At 56.3% G+C, this 6,121-nt stretch overlaps 1 protein-coding gene across 1 annotated transcript in view; it reads right to left on the reverse strand.

Moving 5' to 3' along the window:
- The window catches only part of PAX7 (paired box 7), a 95,937-nt gene that overhangs the window by 84,807 nt on the left and 5,009 nt on the right, over positions 1–6,121 (reverse strand). The gene's annotated exons all lie outside the window — the stretch shown is intronic.

A 6,121-nucleotide genomic window follows, 5' to 3' on the forward strand; every position in this document is an offset into this window, starting at 1 on the left:
CGCTCTGCCCGGCGGCCTCCTGCCCTGCGGTTCCCCCCGACCCGCCCGTCCCGGGCCAGCCTTCCAGGGGCTCTGCGTCCCTTTGTCTTTCTTCCTGCCGCTCTGCGCCTCCTCCAGTCCCTCTGCATTTCTCAGCGTCCTCAGACACTCCGGGCAGGTTCTCTTCTCCCGCTCCGTCTTTCTCACTCTTAATTTTCTAGCGCGCAGCGCTCGCTCGCTCTCCCTTCCCCCCGCCTCCCGTTGCTGTTCTCCTCCACTCTGACACTCACTCGTTCCCCCTCTGTGCCTCTGTGTCTCCCCGGTCTCTGCTCACCCCTCCCTTGGTATCGACCTGGGCGCAGGCCCAGCGCACAGCCAGGGCCCGGGCGAACAAATCTGGGCCCATTGGGTGACCCGCAGTCTCGGAGAAATGGTGCCGATCCTTCTGCAGCAAGCTGGCGGGGCTCTGCGGCTCCTGGAGACCCTCCCTCATTCAGGTGCCCAACCGAGGGTCGGGCTGGAGCATCCGAGGCACCTCGGAACGCCCTGGGGGCCTCATGGATGCACGACTGGGGGAGCACGCAACTCGCCCTCNTTCGCAGGCTCCTGGTCCCCCCTGAGCTTTCTGCGGACCCCTTCCCCAGCCTGGCCTCTGCCTACCCAGCTTCACGGCTCCCCCCCCCCCACCCCCACCCCACTTTGTTTGAAGTTTTGGAGAGATCTATCTACTAATGGCGAAGTTTCCCCCTTAGGTCACCGTTCTGCCTTGATTCGATTTGGGAAGGCAAGTTCCCTCCCTCCCCCTGCCCGACCCCAGCCGGGGCCAATCGCTCCCGAGCAGGTCAGAGAGCGCTGACCCTATTTCCACCTTTTCCTCTTTCAGCCAGAGTTGGGGGGAGAAGGGGGGGAGGGAGGGCCTAAGACAGTAAAAACTGAGGGGGGTATCCCCACCTTCCAATCTCCTCTTATCCCCATCCCCAACTGGGTTTCCTAATTACCTCATTAGTCTGGGATGCGAGTAGGAGACAAGCTATTTTTCCTGGAATTCCTGGAATGTGCCCCCCCCATCTTAGTCATGGCCTTCAAGGCCCCAAAGCCCCTGCAGACTCTCCCCTTTGGGGTTTCTCTTCTGTGCTCCTAACAGTAGGAAGGCTTCTCCTCGCCGGGCACTTCTGTGTCCCTTCTGTGGTGTGGGTTCTGTCTGGCTTTAGGTGATTGTACATTTCATGTTTCCAACGGGGCCCACTGGGAACGAGGCCTCATCAGCTTGCCTGATAATGGCAAACAGAAATTCGAAAGAGCCAACCTGGAAGGAAATCTCCTCTGCTCAGCCCTCTCTCCCCGTATAAAAATATATATGTTTTTAGATCATATTATTTATATGAAAAGTAATGTGTNGACCAGGGTTAGCCTGATTGCGTTATCTCTGCCCAACATTTGAGACGCCCACATTTCACCCAGCCAAATAGCTCCAAGAGCCGCGCAGATGGCGGTCCTGGTCGCGCCTCAGGAAAATGTGTTATTAATATCTAAATAACTTCCCAATACTGTCTGGTAAATCTCCCCTCCACCATTCCAAATGATGAATTCGTTTGAAGTCTTCCCCCAGCATCATCTTTTCAGTGTCTCTCTCTCTTCTTCTTCTTCTTCTTCTTAGCCAGGCTTATTTCAAACTGGTAAATATCTAATTCCCTTCACGGCTGCGCGGCGCACGCGAGTCTTTTAGGTGCAAACGTCTCGGAACAGCCGGTGTGTGGCGGTGCGTGCCCGGAGGTGAGCGTAAAACCCGCGCGCCTCGGCCGCGGGGGACCCCACCCTGTTTAGAAGCGCGTCCTGGGGACTCCGGGGCGGCGCGCGGGACCCTCACTCGGGGAGCCGAGCCCTTCCCCTGCGAGCCCCGGGGACCCTGTCCTGGGCTCCCCGCGGACCCCCAAAGGCCTCCCCCCTCCGCGCGGCTCTTCCGCGGATCCGGGCGGGGGGCTCTCCACCGCACCCCCAGCCCTCCGAAGGCTCCCCTCGCTCTCTGGGGCGGATAATCGCCCTCCGCTCGCCTGTCCTTGTTTCAAGTTTGTTTGCTAAATGTCTTCTATTAGATTATGCTCGTGCGTTCCCCCTCCAACCTTATCTCCTTCTGTCTCGACTCTCCCTGCCCGTCACACTCGATTTAGGCACGAGTTTATCTGGCAAACAGTTTGCCGACTTTGTTTATTTACCGCGGGTTCCGGGGCTGCGAGCGCGCGCGCGAGCGCCAGTGTTTGCCTTTGTAATAGTTATCTCATTGTTGTTCTGGGCTCTCTCCGCTCCCTCCTTCCCCTCTCGATGGAGGGAAGAAAGGGGGAGTCTTGTCAGCCCAGTGCGGGCTCGCCCCCTCGCCGGGAGCCCCCTCCTCCTGGTTCTTCCCCCGCCCCATCCCCCCACCACCCGGGCGCGCGGAGGCCTCGCCCCCTCCCTCTCTCCCTCTGGTCTCACTGAATATCCACCACTGAGCTCAGCCTAAAGCCGGGGAATTGCCTGACACCCTCCCATCTTCCTCCGAGCCCCCATTATGCGAAGCTGATCCCACTCTGAACAGCCTCAAATCCCGCCTGGGCTGTTTGATTAGATTGCCAACCCGGGGTAATCCTCTGATTTGGTGGAGTGTCAATTGCCTTTCTCTAAACACACATTTACAGAGGAGGGGACTTGTTGGTTTAAATCAATGCAGATTGTTTCTTGATAAATGGACTATCTTCGTCCCCTCCCCGGCTCCCTCTTCCAAGGCCCCTCTCCCTCTGCGCCTCCTCCCCTTCCCTCCGCCAGCTCTCGCCTCTCCGGTAAACAATGCCCATTCCAGGTGTGAAGCCAGGGGAAGAGGAAAAAAAAAAAAAAAAAACGGGGTGGGGAGAGGGGAGCCGGGCCCCCCCTTCCCCTATTCATGCGCTCCCCCGGAGCCTAATTAAATTTGGCAGGTCCTTGTACACACAATCAAAACAGCTTCCTTCACTGTAGCGAACGACCGAAAACCGCATTAGCTGCTATCCGCGCTGCCAAATTAAATTGTTTCCCACCTCCTTTTACAAGTGTCTAAAACCGACACTTCGGGCTCTCCTCTCCTCTCCGATCCTTCTCCGTCATTTCCCACTCCACACCTGTGCGTTTGCGGCTTTAACAATAAATTAAGGAAATGTGGAAAGAAACACAGATCTGCCTCACTCGCACCCCGGGCGGCCCCCACCTCGGATGATCTTTCAAATCCGGGGCGAAGTCAGCAAATTCTCTGACGGACCTTGACAATGGCACTTTTCCCCACAGAGGAAAATGCACACTCTTCCTTTTAATCTTGTGACCCACCCCCCCCCCCCCTTTCCTTATTTCATATTAATTGTGACCTCTCTGGGCGCTGTACCCTAGAGGCCCGATGGAGCCCCGCGTCTGATCTGGTCAGTTTCAGCCTACATTCATGCATTGTCAGATGCATGAGGTTTTGGTGTGCTTTTTGCTTATTACTATCAATACTGCTTCCCCCTTCACCCCTGCTTATTTCTTTACACTGACTCCGTTCGCTCCCACAGAGAAATGGTTTGACTTTTTTTTTTTTTTTGCAAACCCCTATCAAATTTCCCACAACAGTCTCCCTGGGCTCAAGCTAGGAAAATCTTTTCTTTTCCGTCCCTCCTCAATTCCTTTCCGGGTCGGGTCTCTGGGCCTGTCTCTCCCCGGATCCCCGGAGAAGGGCTGAGGAGAAGAGGGTCCAAGTGGATGAGGGCAAGGAGCCGTCGGTTTCCCTCTCCAGGTGAGCAGAGCATGGCCGGAGCCCCTCTACGCAGCGGTCTGAAATTCTCACAACCAACAATCCTAATAACTCAGTCTTAACAAGGATAAGAGCAAAAAAAAAAAAAAATATATGAACAGCCTCATGAATATCAGCCCAAGGGGAGCAGGAGTGAGCTGTTCAGAGATGAAAGTGCACAGAAATAAAAGCTCAATTTAATCTGCTTTAAAACCCTTCAACTTAACGTTTGTGCTTCAAACTCTGAGAGTGAGGACTGATTGCGGATAAATAGTTTCTTACCATGCCTGGAAGCTATTACACCCCTCTCCAACACAGTTTCCTATTCAGGAGTCCCAGTTTTCATTACCAGCTCTAATAAGTCTTAACATTATTAAATGCCAAGCGGACGATAGGGAAAAACGGACTCAGGGAGGAATCTGTCTTTAGTGCTTAAAGAGGAGAGCTCTTAAACCCCTTCTTCCAAGGCTCCCCGCCACGAGAGGGGCAACCCCCGGAGAAAGCATTTGTCAAGAGCGAGAAACCCAAACAAAGTTTGTGGGTGTGCACCTCTCGCCTTGATCTGCTCTTTGAGGCGTCTCTGCCTCTCTCCACCTGGCCAACTTGGGTAGAGATTAGGAGGTCTTTTCACCTTTAACTTGACCATGAAACTGATGGCTGGGGCCTGGGGGAGAGAGCAGAGGCTCCCACGGTGGGGGGTGGGGGGTTCACTGAGTACCTACTGGCTCAGGTACTCAGGGAGCTGATATGACTTGTCCCCAGAGGGACAGGCAGCCCTCTCTCATCCCCACTGCCGCTCGGCCCATTCATACCCACGTACAATCACCTCACACATCCACACGGAATCGCAGTTGCACAGAGCACGACCCAGGGCACAATGATCCAGAGGTCCATGGGACCGTGCGGAGAGTCACATGCGCTGACACAGCCACCCAGCCCACAGTCCCGGCGCCCGACATACCCGCTGTCCCTCAAAAACTGCCGGGCTTTCTTGACACCAGACCTACGGGTTCCATTTCAGTTCTGCGACCCCCCTCCCGACTCAGCGCCTGTGCTTTCTGCCTCCTCCTCATACACCCTTCGAGATATGGAGCTTCCTGGTGGTGCCGCAGGGAAATCCTCTCTCGGGCGAAGTTGTCCCTTAGCTGGTTTTGTAAGCCCTGCCCAGCTCCTGAAACACCCGGTCTCCCTGGAGTCAGGGGGCTCCCCCAAAGCATACACTTCCTGTCCTCTCCCTTTCCTTCTTTCTCAGAACAGACCTCTCTATTTTGTGTCTGCATAGACTGAACTGGACAAACCCCGGCCGCACACACGCGCCCCTCAAGCCTCTCCCGGGTACTTCTCAGAAACGGTAGGTATCTGCCTTGCGGTACAGCACCGGAAGAGATCACTTCAAGTTCAATGTGCCCCCCCCCAAAAAAAAAGAAGTCCAGCTAAAGCCCTTTCTGCTACAAAGTGAAGTAAGGAGTGGGTCCCCCCACAGGGCATCCCAGGGCTCTGGGCTGGGCGCTCCTTAGCAGCACAGAGTCGCTTCTCGCTGCAGACCAGAGGTTCCGCGACCTGCTGGCACAGCGGGGTGCCAGGCCCGGCTCGCTCCCTTTCTTCCCTCGCCCTTTTGTCCCCTGTGGGACCGGGCTCCACTAGGGGCCCTGAATGTCAATAGCCCGCCCCTTCCCCAGCTCTAGGCTGCTCTCAAAGGGGCTGCCCTGGCCCCTCCTCCCCCCTCCCCCCTCCACCAGGCCAGTGGGGGCTGGGCCTCCCTGGGTGTTGTCTTTGGATGCGGGCTTTGTCTGTGAAGTTCATCTTCAAGGTTGGGAGGGCCCTACTGGAAACCGGGGAGAGACCTGGGCTGGGAGATCGCAGGACGCAAGGAGGGAGATGCCTCGAGAAACCTCTGCAAAGAAATCGGAGCTAACTGTGCTCTTTTCTGAGTTTCCAGGTTTGGGGCGCTTCCCCACTTTTCACAAAGCTGCTGATCTTACTGGAGTGCGGGACCGCTGTCTTTCCCATCTGCCTGCCTGTTGCCTCCCCCCATGCCTGTTTGGGGGCAGCTCCTTCTCCCCAGCCAGTCTTCCTGGCTCTTGACTCTTCTATTCCTGTCTCTCCTCCAAGCCCCCCCCCCAACCCCGACCCCCGCACAGAAGACACAGTCTCCAAGAGAACTCCAAGGGGGGGCGGAGTGAGGAAGACTCCCTCTTCTCCCGACCCCCCTCTTCTCCCGAAACTTGCCCGGTCCATGAACAAAAGCACGTCCCCCTTGCCCTGGGCTTGCAGGGGAAATGCCTTCCCTAGTAGATCAGGAGAAAAAAGCCAGCGCCAGGCTCAGACTCCAGGCAGCGGGGAGAGTGCGAGGAAGAGTCCGAATCTTTCTCC

Source organism: Crocuta crocuta, unplaced genomic scaffold (genome assembly GCF_008692635.1).
Source record: "Crocuta crocuta isolate KB4526 unplaced genomic scaffold, BGI_CrCroc_1.0 scaffold127, whole genome shotgun sequence".
Lineage (NCBI taxonomy): Eukaryota > Metazoa > Chordata > Mammalia > Carnivora > Hyaenidae > Crocuta > Crocuta crocuta.